General features: G+C 41.0%; 1 protein-coding gene and 1 pseudogene across 1 annotated transcript in view; one reads left to right on the top strand and one right to left on the bottom strand.

Annotated features, from left to right (window-relative positions):
* Positions 1 to 15,426, top strand: part of LOC125094113 (ADP/ATP translocase 2-like) — a 422,319-nt gene that overhangs the window by 184,236 nt on the left and 222,657 nt on the right. The window lies entirely within an intron of this gene.
* Positions 10,953 to 13,453, bottom strand: LOC125093217 (TAR DNA-binding protein 43-like; annotated as a pseudogene).

A 15,426-nucleotide genomic window follows, 5' to 3' on the forward strand; every position in this document is an offset into this window, starting at 1 on the left:
TTTACGTGAGCCAAATGTTCTCATTCCTTTAGGCCTCGTGTGTTGTGTCGGCTACTATTGTACATTTCAGCAACAAATGCTAAAAAGGATATGGTTGTTTATGATTGAGAATGCCCCATAAGTTGGTTCACAACACTTTGTAGATGTGTATTTACGTCAACACCTTGTCTTCTGTAAGGCATGACTTACTGGGGTCAGATTTATGGGAAAGTCTTGTTAGAATTTCCTGAGAGCATGCTAAGAACTCAAACCAAGATGGGTGTGTGTTGGGTGTGCTCATGGACGTGTGTGTGTGCCTGTGAGAGGAGCGTGTGTATCTCAGATAAAACACAATAATACACACCTAATTAGACCAAGTGAAAAAGTCAACAGTTGCGAAAATGAAAATTATCAAATATATAGAAAGCATTTTGGACTTAATGTCATTCTGGTAAGACAGTAAATAAGACGGATTGATTTTTGAATTTTAAATTCTTAATGGAAGAAAAAGCAATCTCTATTATAGTAGAAGAAAATAGAAAACCAGTAGAAGTGTGTTTTTTTTGTCTGACTTTCGGGTAGTCACTGGATCAATAAATCCAATTCCCAAGGTGAGATAACAAAGAGGAAAACAACCAAAGAACTAGAACTAGCATAGTTGCCTCAGTAACAAAGCAGAAAAAGGTGTAAACAGGAGGGAAGAAAAGATTAGGAAAGAAATGAAATTTTACTCTTCTGAGACCAAGCTACCATGTTTGTAGAGCAAAGGTAAAAGAGAAGAAGGGAAATAAAATTCAGATGGCAGAGACATATATGTTGAGAAGAATTGGAGGAAATCCATCTGTTCCCTAGGAGATTGTCCCTAAAGCACTCGCCCTGTGGGCCTCGTGTATCTTAATTACTTTTGGTGCCCCAAGGAGCTTTAAGGCCTCCAAGGGCTCAAAGATACAATTTCTTTCTTCTGTGTTGCCACATTCTTTCAGAGTTTAGCTGGGGTCTTAGGTGCCTGGATAAAACAGCTTAAAACTTCCTGCCCAATTTACAGACAAAAAATGGAGATATTTGGACCAGGTATTGTTTATTTAAAAGAAAAGCCTTCAAGGTAGGGGTTGAAATAAACAAATAATTTATGTGGAAATTATGCCAGAGTATCTGTTTTAAGAAAAGGAACAATTTGACACTTCCATTTGTTCAGTGAGGGCATTGGAGAATTCCAGTATTTCACAAAATCTACTGGGATGACTCAGATTGGGAATGAGCTTGCTTTTATGGGCATAGTGAGTGACTCCTTTTCAAGGAATTGACTTAATCTGAATTAATTCCGTCCTTTTTTCCCCTTCCAGTTAGAACATCATACCTATGATTTCACCAATATCCTGTTTTGAAACAGACTGTACCAACTCAGTTCAAATGCCATACCTCTTTAAATAGTAGAGAGGCTGCCTTCTTTGTTTTCCCAATCATCTCCTTTCTAGTGATGATAATACAAAGTTAATAATTTTCTTCATATGGTTTTGAAATTCATTTTATATTTTCTGTCTTTATATGTAGCAAAAATTCCCTTGGTTTTATATGGAACTTTCTCATAATGGGTCCAGCCTGGTGTTCCTTGTGCATAAGTTTATCTTGGATATATGCAGTGTAATGTAGGTATTCTTTATGGTCTGGGTACCATATTGTTTTATTTGTCCTACTCAGGATTTTTGTTTTCTATCAGTTTGCTAGTATTGTGGAACTCACTTATAGCTGATAACATTGTCCCCGTTCTCTGACAGGAAACAAAGGATGCTTAGATGTAGAAACGTGCCATGTTTTAGTGAAATATGGACCATTGGATCAGTGTGAACTCTTTCTCTTGTTAAACTTTGTTTGGCTTCATGCCAATCCAGAAGTGACCATGAAATACAAAATCTCCATCAATAACTGTTTTTCTTTTCTCAGTGACTTGTGACAAAACACGATCTATACCTGTTAGTTCTGTGCATTTGACAATGCCTCAAAAACCTCAATCAAATCATTATTCAATATGAAGTAACCCGAACATCTGAACAAATTTTCCTTTTTCTTTTATTGTGGTAAAATATATGTAACACAAAATTGACCGACTTAACCATTTTTAAGTGAATGGTTTGGCGGCACTAGTACATTCACGCTGTGTGAAACCATCACCACCATCCTTCTCCAGAACTTTTCACCATCCCAAACTGAAACTCTGAATTTACTAAACCATGACTCTGCCATCTTCCCGGCCCAGCCCCCACTCACAACTATTGTATTTTCTGTCCCTATGACTTTGACTATTCTAGGTACTTCATATAAGTGGAATCCTACAATATTTGTCCTTTTCTGTAAATTTTCCCTTTTTGAATAATATTGCAGCATGAAGGAGATGACTTGGACCCCAAAAATGGCTCCTTCATTTTCCAGTCAGCAGAATATGGTCAGAGACCCATGAGGGTTTCCCCATTAGTCCCAGTAAGGGTATACTTCAAATTAACTTCATCAAAAACAAATTCATCTCACTACTACCAGATGATAGAATATATATACTCATATGAGAATACTTTTAAGTTCTTGGAGCCAAGAATCTAAAAATATTTTGAAATAATACACTAACTGAAAGTATTCCCTCTTGAGTGTGTGTGTTTTGTATATTCTCATAAAGGAAAGGATTTTGCTTGGTAACGTTAATAATCTCCAGAGGCGCCTGGGTGGCTCAGTCAGTCAGACATTCTGCCTTCTGCTCAGGTCATGATCTTTGTTCATCAGGCTCCCTGCTCAGTGGAGAACCTGCTTCTCCCTCTCATTCTGCTTCTCCCCCTGTTTGTGTGCATGTGCTCTCTCTGTGTATCAAATAAATAAACATTGTTTAAACAAACAAACAAACAAACAAACTAATCTCCATAAGCCATATTGGAGTTTACAAAGGATTTTTCACAGACCCCTTCCTATGAAACAGCAGTCTTGAAAATGGTAATGCTCATTCCCATGTTTAGATGCTACAGTTCAGTCTCATTGAGATTCACTCCCTTGCACGCACAAGGCAAGTGAGTGGTGTTGCTGGGGCCCTGAGCGTAGTCCCGTTGTGATGGCCCCACACCCCTCCACCTCTCTAATGACCCCCCAGTGGCACCGGAAGTCATGTCCGCATGTGGAGTTCCAGTCCGTGCACTATTCAGCACGGGCAGTGCTCTCCTTCATTTCAGTTGATCTTCTAAGACACCCTCCATTACGTCCAGCTCTCTGTTAATTACTACGCCCAATACTCTGCTTCTCCCAGAGCCGGCACTTGACCTACACATTGTGCGATTCCCGGAGGGTCAGATACTTCCCACGTCTGACAAAGAGTTTCCCCCAAGCTGCTACACTTAAGGGTCAGGAGCTCTTTCGTCTCACCAAAACTGGGTCATGTTACAGATAGTGGGGAGAGATAGTGTGTGACTACTGCAGAGTGGCAGCCGACCAAGTTCTGCCGCTGGCAACGAAAGTGGAAAATGGCTTATGCTAACATCCAACATGAAATTGCAGACAATTAAAATAATAATAAAAAACGCTGCCAATGGTATTAAAAAAAAAAAAACAACGCTCAAAACTTAAGGAACATAGTGTAGAGCATCTTGGTTTTGCCTGGTAATCTCTCAGCTCTGTGTGTCTGGTCTGTGGAGGAAACCCGGCAAAGGGAAGGAGATAGGAAGCAGAAACCTCTCATCTGTGCTTTCTTAACTCTTGGAACCTCATGTCCCCAAGAGAATTGTCGGAGTGGTTTCTAAATTAAAAAAAAAAAATGTAGCTTGGCAGGGCTGCAGAGTGTTTTATTTCTTAAACCCTTGCCGGCCGCAACCATTGACAGAACCATCTTCTGCTGGTCCTGGGAAGCTGCCAAAGTAGGGAAATGTGTTCTGCTATGAGGATTCATCTCTCCCTCCTTCTTATTTGCTCCTATTTTCCGTGGCCCTTTGATCCTTTCTCCTTTTCCACTCCCACTTGGTCCCTGTATGTCTTGTGCCAATTGGCATGCTTCTGTTAAAGAAGTACTTTGCTAATAATATCCTAGCTGCTCTGACTTCTCCACAGTTTCTCCTGCCCTGTCCGGGTACACTGTCCCTTGCTCTGAATCCTGCCGCTGAATCTTGCTAGTGCAAGACGGTTTAGCCTTACCTTCTTTACCTTATGTATAGATTTACCAAACATCTTTGTTCCAAAGAATTTAAATGTTTTCCGAAGTTTTTCTTCTTTTTAAATAACATTCTGTTTGAACAATTTGATAAAAAGATAGTCATCAAGAATTAAGGCTAGCTTGTTAATGTCGCCTACCGCGTTGAGGCTAGTTGAAATACAGTTTTGGGTTTAAAAAAGTAAATCTGATGGGGCGCCTGGGTGGCTCAGTGGGTTAAGCCGCTGCCTTCGGCTCAGGTCATGATCCCAGGTCCTGGGTTCGAGCCCCACATCGGGCTTTCTGCTCAGCAGGGAGCCTGCTTCCTCCTCTCTCTCTGCCTGCCTCTCTGCCTACTTGTGATTTCTCTCTGTCAAATAAATAAATAAAATCTTTAAAAAAAAAAAAAGTAAATCTGATCAAGAGATACCTTAACAGAACAGCTCAAACGCCTGTCCTTCCCGCCAGCTGTGCTCTCCCTCCTGACTGAGCAGGACTTTCCAGGCTTCTATTCTGGGTCACAAATAAGGAGTGGAAGATTCCACTTGCCTCCTGCCATTAACATGCAATAATTCTATGCATTTCTAAAATAAAGAACAAGCTTGGCTTGTTGCCCAAGGACTCCTAAGACTCACATTTCAGATGCTCCTGGCTATGGGTTTCTAGAAATCAATTTCCTTGTTAGTCCTCTTTCAACTGATTTTGAAATTCAGCCTTTGGATTTTTTTCTGTCTCCTTTCCCCTCCATTCCACATCCTATAGGTGCTTTAAAACAAAGCTATATCAGCCACTGAGAGCTATATGTGACATATAAGTAAGGGAATTTCATAGAAGAATAACTTTTAAGGGGGTGCCCTTCTGTCCTTTGTTTTCTTTTTTAGCCCGCTGAACCGTTGTCAAGCATAAATGTGATTTCTGCGCTTTGTTTGAATTAGGTGACTTGGTTTACATGAATATTTTATCATTATACATTAACTTTATCTGGAACATGATTTTTTAAAGAGTTCTGTTTGAGTAAGGATATTTTTATTATGCCCTAGGCCTCGTTTTTCTATGGAAATGTGCTTTCAGCGTTATAATAGAAGTCTATTGTAAAACAGGATTAAAATAAAAACACTTGATTTTGAAAGCAACCTTTCAATAATACTGTGTCTAAGGCCTTGATAAAGTTTTTTAGGCTTTTAATATTTAGTAAAGTAAGTTGTAGTTTTGAGAGAGCACTCATATTGGACAGAGACAGCACACCTCACCTCTGTGTTTCATCAAGGAAGATGTCTAGGTCTTAAACTAGGGAGCCTTGGACTTTAATTTCATGCTGATCCTTAGCTGAGTGATATCGGATGAGTCATTTCACCTCTTTGAGTCTTGGCTTTTCACCTGTAAGGTGAGCACACTTCCTGGGATTAGAGCTCAACCCCATCGAGCTCCCAGGAGGCACGGAGCAAACAGTATTCAGGTGGCTTTCTATTAGGAGATGAGACAGAATCCAGTCCTGCCAGCTGCGGGGTACCATATATTATTTTTCTTTTGGACTTGAAGTAAGAATTCACTAGGAACAATTGTGCAATTTAGCTTATCACCTTAATAAATTTGTCTTTAAATGGTATCTACCAATGGTTTCTTTCATACCTAAAACTGAACTTTTTTTTTTTTAAGATTTTATTTATTTATTTGACAGAGAGAGATCACAAGTAAGCAGAGAGGCAGGCAGAGAGAGAGGAAGGGAAGCAGGCTCCCTGCTGAGCAGAGAGCCCGACGTGGGACTCGATCCTAGGACCCTGAGATCATGACCTGAGCCGAAGGCAGCGGCTTAACCCACTGAGCCACCCAGGTGCCCCAAACTGAACTTTTATTGTACCCTCAGCCTTAAAAATTAACTGCCACCAAAGTGAGTCAGTGATTTATTAGATTTTTTTTTTCTTTCTAGCTGGACAATGCTTCTCTGCTTCTAGTATATAGTTGAAATCTCCATCGTATGTCATTTTGCTTCTCTACTGGTATTCTAATTTGAATCAGCAACATTTCTCTTTCTGTCTCCCTCCTCCCTCCTCTGTGCTTTTCTTTCTTCCTTTCATGTAATACGTATTTCCTGAGGGTCTGTTACTGGTGTGACACTGTTCTAGGTCCTAGGGATACAGCAATGACAAACTAGGACGCCTTCTTTATTTATTTATTTATTTTTTTAAGATTTTATTTATTTATTTGACAGAGAGAGAGATCACAAGTAGGCAGAGAGGCAGGCAGAGAGAGAGGAGGAAGCAGGCTCCCTGCTGAGCAGAGAGCCCAATGCGGGCCTCGATCCCAGGACCCTGGGACCATGACCTGAGCTGAGGGCAGAGGCTTTAACCAACTGAGCCACCCAGGCGCCCAGGAGGCCTTCTTTAAATGAGCTGCTTGGAGAAGGCCTCTCTGAGAGGGTAACATTCAGGCCGTCACCCAGAGGCTTCTAAACTGCTCCTGCTTCTTCAGCCACGTCTCAATCTTTGTGGTTACACTTTCTAGACATACACAGCTGCCTGGCTTTGTCTTAACCTCATCATGAATTCCATTTGATTGTTTCTCAAAAATACTTGGGAGATCATATATGCCAAGAGTGGCTCTACCCACTTTTTCCTATAAACCTTTCCAATTGAACTTTTCAACATGGACTGAGAAGCCATTAGTGATTGGGTATCTGTGATGGTTAATTTTATGTGTCAACATGATTGGGCCACAGGAGGCCCAGATATCTCGTTAAACATTGTTTCAGCGTGTGTCTGTAAGTGTTTCTGGATGAGATTAGCGTTTGAATCTACAGACCGAGAAAGCAGACTGTTCTTCCTAATGTGGGTGGGCTTCACCCAAGCCATTGAAGGCCAGAGTAAAGCTCAAAGGTGGAGGAAAGGAGAATTTACTCTCTTCCTGACTGCTTGAGCAGCATATTGGTCTTCTCCTGTTCTCAGGCTGGAACTTCTATCATTGGGTCTCCTGTTCTCAGGCCTTTGGACTTGGCCTGAAACTATGCCACTGACTTCCCTGGACCTTCAGCTTGCAGGAGGCAGATCACAGGACTTCTCAGCCTCCATAAATGAGTGAGTCAATTCTCTTTCTCTCTCGTGTGTGTGTGTGTGTGTGTGTGTGTGTATGTGTGTGTGTAATATACATATTACCAGCTCCCTTCCTGCCACATGGATGGGAATATGACCCAGACTTGGACAATTCTGTTACCTTGCATCCTGTGCCTTCAACACCTGAAGAAATCCTATGAAATGGATATTACCATAACTTACAGATGTGGAACAAGGTCAGAGACGTTATGCAAGCTGCCCAAGGTCATCAGCTAATAAGTGATAAGGCCCAGTTTAATGCTCATGTTCTCCCACTGTTCCATGTTGCCATTATATCATGTTTATTTTAGTGAACATAACTATTGCCTTAAATCCTGTAACTAAGATGATTAGCAATACTTCTTTTCTAGCTACCAGATACCTTATACATTTAGCCAAAGCTCTCATTAACTGAAAGATGAAGTTGAACCAAATACTCATGAAAAAATGTGTGAACAAACTTTAAATAATGTAACTTTATTAGCATAAAAAGGGGATTATAGAGCAATGGCAAAGGTCATATGCTATTTTTGTTTGTTTAGCATCTCTTCCTTTAGGAAATTACCCTACTCCCCACGTGGGTCTGGACATATTTTCTTTCTTTTTTTAAAATTTTTTTATTATTTTTTTAATAAACATATAATGTATTTTGATCCCCAGGGGTACAGGTCTGTGAATCGCCAGGTTTACACACTTCACAGCACTCACCATAGCACATACCCTCCAATGTCCATAACCCCACCACCCTCTCCCTCCACCCCTCCCCCAGCAACCCTCAGTTTGTTTTGTGAGATTAAGAGTCACCTATGGTTTGTCTCCCTCCCGATCCCATCTTGTTTCATTTATTCTTCTCCTACCCCCTTAACCCCCCATGTTGCATCTCCATGTCCTCATATCAGGGAGATCATGTGATAGTTGTCTTTCTCCGACTGACTTATTTCACTAAGCATGATAACCTCTAGTTCCATCCACGTCGTTGCAAATGGCAAGATTTCATTTCTTTTGATGGTTGCATAGCATTCCATCGTGTATATATACCACATCATCTTTAACCATTCATCTGTTGATGGACATCTAGGTTCTTTCCATAGTTTGGCTATTGCTGCTATAAACAATCGGATGCAAGTGCCCCTTCGGATCACTACTTTTGTATCTTTAGGGTAAATACCCGTAGTGCAATCCCTGGGTTATAGGGTAGCTCTATTTTTAACTTTTTAAGGAACCTTTGGACATATTTTCAATCAACTTCTTTGGCATCCAAGTGCCAACACCCTTAGCTCCCTTCCTGCCATGGTGATGAAAATGTGACCCGGGTTTGGACAGTTCTTATATCCTAAGCTAAGTGATGCCTCTGAAGAGTGGAGTCATGACTCAAGGAAGGCCAATGAAAATCTTTTGCCAGGACTGACATATTGCTGTCAGGAGAGAAAAATTTATTTTGGTTGAAGGACATACATTTCTACTGACAGTAATCACTTTTCTGAAACATAAAGTCTGCAATATGATGTATACACATCCATACACATATGTACATAGAATATACATACACACGCATATATGTAATTTTTTTGGGTCTCTCTCTTTCTCCAGCTACAAACCCAAACAAATTCTGATTATTAGGAACATTTCAAGAGGCTATAAAAAGAAGAGGTACTTAAAGGTTATATCCTGAGCTAATGAGAAAAAAGAAGGACCAGAAAGTCTAAATACATGCCCAGCTTCATGCATCCAGGGTTAAAATTTAAGCCTAAAATTTGTGATTCTTATTTTGTTGTTATTTCTATCAAATGACACTACATCAATCTTTCAGAGATTCAAATTTGCCTGACTTGATAGGAGAGGTAGGAAGCATTTACCGTATTCAGGGAGCATGTTAAGTGTTGCAAGCGAAAGGTGATCTGGGATCTCACAGAGTTTGAGGCAAACCATAAAACTTGTTCTGGTGCCTGTTATTTCCAGGCATTCCCAGGGCCCAGGATAGGATCTAACTAAATTGATGATTTTGTTGGTTTATTCATTCTTGGTTGAGGATGTGATGTTCTTACACAGGGGGCCAGGGCATCACTGAACCAATATGCACTGAGAATCTACTGGGTCTCAGGTGTTATACTGGAAAGTAGAAGGGAATGCTGATGACACTGAATTTGATTTCTGCTTTCATGTAGATTATGTTCTTGCCTAAGGTAGACGTTATGCTTCTAAACACATCATTAGTTACAAAAGTACATAAATGATAAAAGTATTTACATTGTATTTGCATGTGTTTTACAATCCTGTGAGGTAGTTACTGGTTATAGCCCACGTTCCAAAACTAAGGATGCCCCTTTCCCCCCCATGGTTAGACAGCTCGGCAGCATCACCGGATTCCCGGTCAGCATTCCTGCAGGAATACAACAAAACCTGCCTGATGGTTGTTTTTTGTTGTTATGTTGATATCTGCATTAGCAGTGGCAGTTCTGCATTCTTACTCTTTTTTTTTTTTTTAAGATTTTTTAAAAATTTATTTGAGGCAGAGAGAGAACATGAGTGGGGCCAGAGAGGCAGAGGAAGAGGGAGAAGCAGGCTCCCCTCTTAGCAGGGAAGCAATAGTCTTCTTGCCTACTAAATGGAGCAGCTTGTGCACAGGCAAACTTACCTCCTGCTATAGCTCTATCCCTAAAAAGGGCACTGAAGTTGGATGCTTACAAATCCAGATGCTGACAGTGATGATATAGCTTGGAAGGCAAAGACATTCTACACTGGAAATGCTAACAAAACATACCATCTCTCCATTTATTTTTTAATTAGAAATTCAGTTTTGTGTACATTTGGCCTAAGGAAATAGGACCTGCCTAAACTGTATTCTTAGATGTCAATTCCTTCAGGATCACTTCCTCCGTCCCTAGACTAGGTAAATTTTCTTCTTTTATTCTTCCAAGGTAAACTGAATTGTAAATTCCAGTTTTGTATTATTTAAATAAGTTTTGTTTAATAATTTTCACGATTAACAACTCTTCTAGAAAAGCATCCAAGCACAGGACACAGAACTGCATCAAGTAGCATTCATACATGTCCCTAACAGACATTAGAACTTTCACCCTTCTTTGTGATAACCCCAACCTTACTGGTGACCTCTGCTTTTGAATACTCCTGCAAAGCCCACCACAAGCTCAGTTCATGTCCTCAAACCACCAGCTTCCGTTCACATGATCACACTTATGGTGCAGTAGTAGCAAAGAACACACACCATGTAGCATTCATGGTAGTTGACAAAGGGGTAGGGGGAAAGTGTTGTTTCATTTAACACATTCAACTAACATGGGCTATCTAAGAACAAAACCCACTTACATTCTTCCAACAGATGTGGATGTCCTTCAACTGCAAAAAAAACCCATTTGTACGTTGTTTGCTATCTTTGCCATCTGCACACTTTCTCACCAAAGCCACAGGACTGAGAGACACACCTCGCCAAGTTGAAAAATATCCATTATGCACTACCATGTCTCTGCATGGCCTTTATCCTTTTCTTGCTCATACTAACCTTTCATGTCTTGGCGCCACCATTGGTCCCACACAAAATTTCAAAAGTTCCAACAGCCTTCTGGTTCCATATCACAGGCTTGTGTTCATAGCATTGGGACAACTCTGTGAAATAAAGAGTAGCAGATAAAAATGGGACACCCACTGTCAAAAACACAGCCTCTGCAGCGTGCTGACAAATTCTTGAATGAGAAAGCATGTGGACAGAAATATTCCTACGGCAGAGTATTCACAGCACTACTTTCAATGAAGTGCTTCTTCCATAAACATTTGAAATGAGATGAATTGCAGAGAGTAAATGAAGGCTTCATAGTGCATTTTTGCATATGAAGAGAGACAAGTGTTAAAAAACAAAAGCAAAACCAAAAGAACTGAACACTGTGTTGCCATGATCTCCGAAAATGGAGAATCATCCTAAGGAAAAATGCATATGGTGGGGTTCAAATTAAGTCAAGGAGAAAAGATGGGGTGCCTGGATGACTAAGCTAGTTAAGAGTTTGACTCTTACAATTTTGGCTCAGGTCATGGTTCAGGTCATGAACTCAGCATTGTGTTCAGGTCAGAACTCCTGCATCAGTTCTGCACTCAGCCTGGGAGTCTGCTTGAGATTCTCTCTTTCTCCCTTTACCCCTCCCCCTCCTTGCAGGTGCATTCCCTCCCCCACCCCCATAAATAAATAAATAAATAAATAAACAAGTAAATCTTTAAAAAAAGAACAAAGAGAAAAGAATGTAGTTCTAATCAATGATTTCTATTTTAAACATGTGAAGAATCCACTTGACACCTGCAGGTATAAACTCTTACAGGAGAAACTTTTTAAAAAATTTTTATTTATTTATTTGTCACAGAGAGAGAGCGAGTGCACAGGCAGGGGGAGCAGCGGGCAGAGGGAGAAGCAGGCTCACTGTTAATCAGGGAGCCTGATGTGGTACTCAATCCCAGGAAGCTGGGATCATGACCTTGAGCCAAAGGCAGATGCTTAACCAACTAACCCCCCAGGCATCCCCACGGGAGAAACTTTCCGTTAGCAATTGTAGTGTGTTGGTTTTTACTAGTTAGGCAAACAGCAGTTCACTTTTAAACATATTCCTACCCTTTATGTAACAAAACTTACAAAATTTCTTCAGTTTTTCCTCTTTTTCTAAAGAAAAAGGCCCCAAATACTGCTGAATATACTCCACACTGAACAAACCATTTTTTAAATGAATGACAACTGACAATTATTTTTTTTAATTAAAGATTTTATTTATTTATTTGACAGAGCACACAAGCAGGGGGAGAGGCAGAGGGAGAGGGAGAAGCAGGCTCTCTGCTAAGCAGAGAACCCAGTGTGGGGCTGGATCCCAGGACCCTGGGATCATGACCTGAGCTGAAGGCAGATGCTTAACTGACTGAGATACCCAGGTGCCTCTGAACAAACCAATTTTGAAAATTCCTTGTACATATGTATTTTATAATATACTTACCACATGTTTAGAAAAATTTGAATTCTCACTAGTCTATACCAACCCTACTGTCTATATTCTCTAGCCAGAATATTTAGAATCCGCACTTGAGCCAAAGCCTCCATTAATACCGCTGCCTGACCTTGGATTTGAAAAGGATCCCCAACCCACTGCTACACCTGAATTAGAACTGCTATCGGAGTTATTTCCAGAACCAAAGGCCTGATTTGGCTCCCTGTGCATGTTACCTTGGATTTGGTTATTGCCTGATGGAGCTGGCTGGTTCTGCTGAGTGGCTCACATGCCCCTCGAACCCCAGCTGCTCTGCAGTGCTCCTTGGGCGACAGCCCGAATAATGCCTAGCACCAAAGTTCACCCCTCCACCCATATTACTATCTTGATTGTTTTCAAACCAGCTCCCTGCCTTCTACTTTTACCAAATCCACCCTGATTCCCAAAGCCCCTTAGGTTACCACCAAGTCTTTCACATCTTTCTGTCAATTACTATCCTACTTAGGTTCAGCATTGGATATATGAATGCTGATTCCTTTAATGATCAAGTCCTGTCCAAAGGGAGACTGGGTGACTGGATCATCTGCAAATGTAACAAAGGCAGATGACGGGAATGGTCTGGGAATAAAGACAATGATCACTTCCCTGTCTTGGCAAAAGCAGTGCTGCGTCTCCTCAGCAGTCATGTCCTCGGTACAATGCCCAACAAAGGCCCTCCTTCTTCTCAAAGTCTCATCTGGGTGCTGCTTAGAAATAGGAAGTTTCCCAGTGACACCATCATCCATCAGTCCTAGTTGCTGTGACTTTCCTTTCAGCTGGGCTTCATATTCAGTAAAACAAAGCTAAACCCTTTTCAGTGACCACTTTTAGTATCTTTCCTTAGAACCATAAGAATGTCTCCAAAGGTACTAAAATATTCTTTTGGATCTGTACAGTTGTTTTCCATTATTAAGTCAGATGCTTTCTGGACAGCTTTTCATTTTCATGGCTGATGAAGTATCGGTCTCATCCGTTTTTTTTCCTTTGTTATCTTTGGGATAGTTGACAACTTTACTAGTTTTCTCCAGCCAGTCTCTGGGGCATGCAGAATTTCTTCTATCAGCCGGCCACCTCCCTATACTGAGACACTCCTGGAGCACAGCCCGCATGTCCCTGGAAAGAAGGGGGGTAACAGAAAGCAATGCTGTCTCTTCGTCTTCTGATGATACTTCAGTGGGTTCATCATTCTCATCTTCAGTTACCTGAATATATTCAGACATCTTATTTTTCCATGAGGCCACTGCTAGGAAACCTGACAGGGAAACCAAAGCAGCAAGGGACCTAGGAACAGCCTTGCTACCTCTTCACTCCCACTGTAATTTCCTGTTTGTATGTATGTTCTAATAAGATCCTGCTTCTGTCCCATCCTATTCCCACCCTCATAGCCTGTGAAATTGCTCAAGAGAAGAACCAAAGCATTCATCTTTGTATGGTCAACACTCTAAGATATTGTTGGACTCTCAGTAAATGTCTGCTGGATGACCGAATGCTTCCTGGATCCCTAGTCACTAGCTGGGGTTTTTATCAGTCTGGAAAACCTTTTCTGGAAACATGAGTCTTGCTCATTGGTCACAAATCCTTATCATGGACTTACCCCTCAAATCAGACTATGCAGAATGGGGCCAGAGTAGAGAAGATCCAGCTTTACCATTGCCTCATGAATGTTATGGTATGCCAGGACCTTTGTAGAAGGGGGTTGGGTTACTGTGAGAGACTTCCCTTTGGTTTGTCTCTGTGGCCTGCAACCATTTATTTCTGGATGACTTTCACATCTTCATGGGCTCATTGTTGAATGCCCAGCAGACCTTGAAGTCAGAGACATGTAAATTATAAGACAAACCTCCAAATGCCATAAATGTTCCCATCTTTGTATCTACTTTTATATTGTATCTTTCTGGAATGCTCTCCACTAGCTTCTCTGCTTAATTAAACCCTATAAATCCAAATTTTATTTCAGGTTCTAGCTCCTTTGTGAAGTTTCTTTAACCACAAAAGCTCATATTAATCCCCTCTCTTTTGTTCTCCTCTTAGTTTCTAGACTCCCAAACTGGTTCTTATCTTTCTTTTGTGTCATCAGTTTCTTTCTACACACCTATGCTGTCTTTTCAGTAGGATTATCAGCTTCTCTAGGGTTGGTGTTTTCACTTGGGAATGCCCAAAGTCGGAACATGTGGGGAACTCAGTGACACAGGCCACAAGAGGGCAGAGGGTGGGAGTGGCAGAACAAGGTCAGAAATGAATGGGGAGAAGTTGACCTGTCTATGAAGGGCTCTTAGGGGCCTTGGGGCTGGTCAGTGCTCTAGGTCCCAGCTATATGGGGAGATGAGAGGTGACTTATGCCTATGCTGGGATCAAGGAGACCAATCTGCTGTGTGGAATGGGATGATGTGAAGGGACTCTAGGCAATAGAATTTTGTTGTGAGTCCAGTTAAATAATGCTCTCCTAAGAGGAAGCCATTCAGGCTGTAGGAGTAGTGAAGGCTCTGGTAATATTTAGGTAGAGTGTGAAAAAATGCTTCCAGATCAGTAAAAAATGAGGTTGGACTAGCAGATTGAGGCAGAAGCCCAAACAATATGGTGCAGGTGAAGAAAGGGTAGGAGGAGGAGGAGAAAGAGAGAGAGAAGGAGGAAGGGTGATAGGAGAGGGAAATGAGGAGAAAGTAGAGAGGCTAGTTGAGAGAGAAGAGAGAGAAGAGAAGGGAGAAATAATGAAAGAAGAAAGAATAGAATGAAAAGAGGAGACAAATGAAAATGAAAGAGAGGAAAAAAGAAAGAAGAGAAAAAAGATTAGAGGATGAAAAACAAAGAGAAGAGAAGGAAATGGGAAGGTTTATCCCTGCACACCACCTGCTTAAACAGTCCAACCTGATGGTCATGTGAGGAGGGTGGGTGAAGGTGCATTATAGCTCTCTAAAACCCCTATCAACCTTTACCGCCCAAAGAGAGATTTTTGACATGGATAACTGTCATTTTTGGAGAGTGTGAATAAAAACATTTTGAGAAAATTTGGCTGCATTTGATTTGCATTCTCTATACATTCTGCATTATGCATTATGTATATATAATCTACATTAAGTGTACATTTCATTTATTATACATGTATTCTTCATTGGACACAAATGAGCTCTGATTGTTATACACATGCAGCTTTGGAACTGATTTTCTGACTGCCTCACTTTACCAGCAGCTTTAC

Source organism: Lutra lutra, chromosome 2, assembly GCF_902655055.1.
Source record: "Lutra lutra chromosome 2, mLutLut1.2, whole genome shotgun sequence".
In the NCBI taxonomy this organism is placed as follows: Eukaryota; Metazoa; Chordata; class Mammalia; order Carnivora; family Mustelidae; genus Lutra; species Lutra lutra.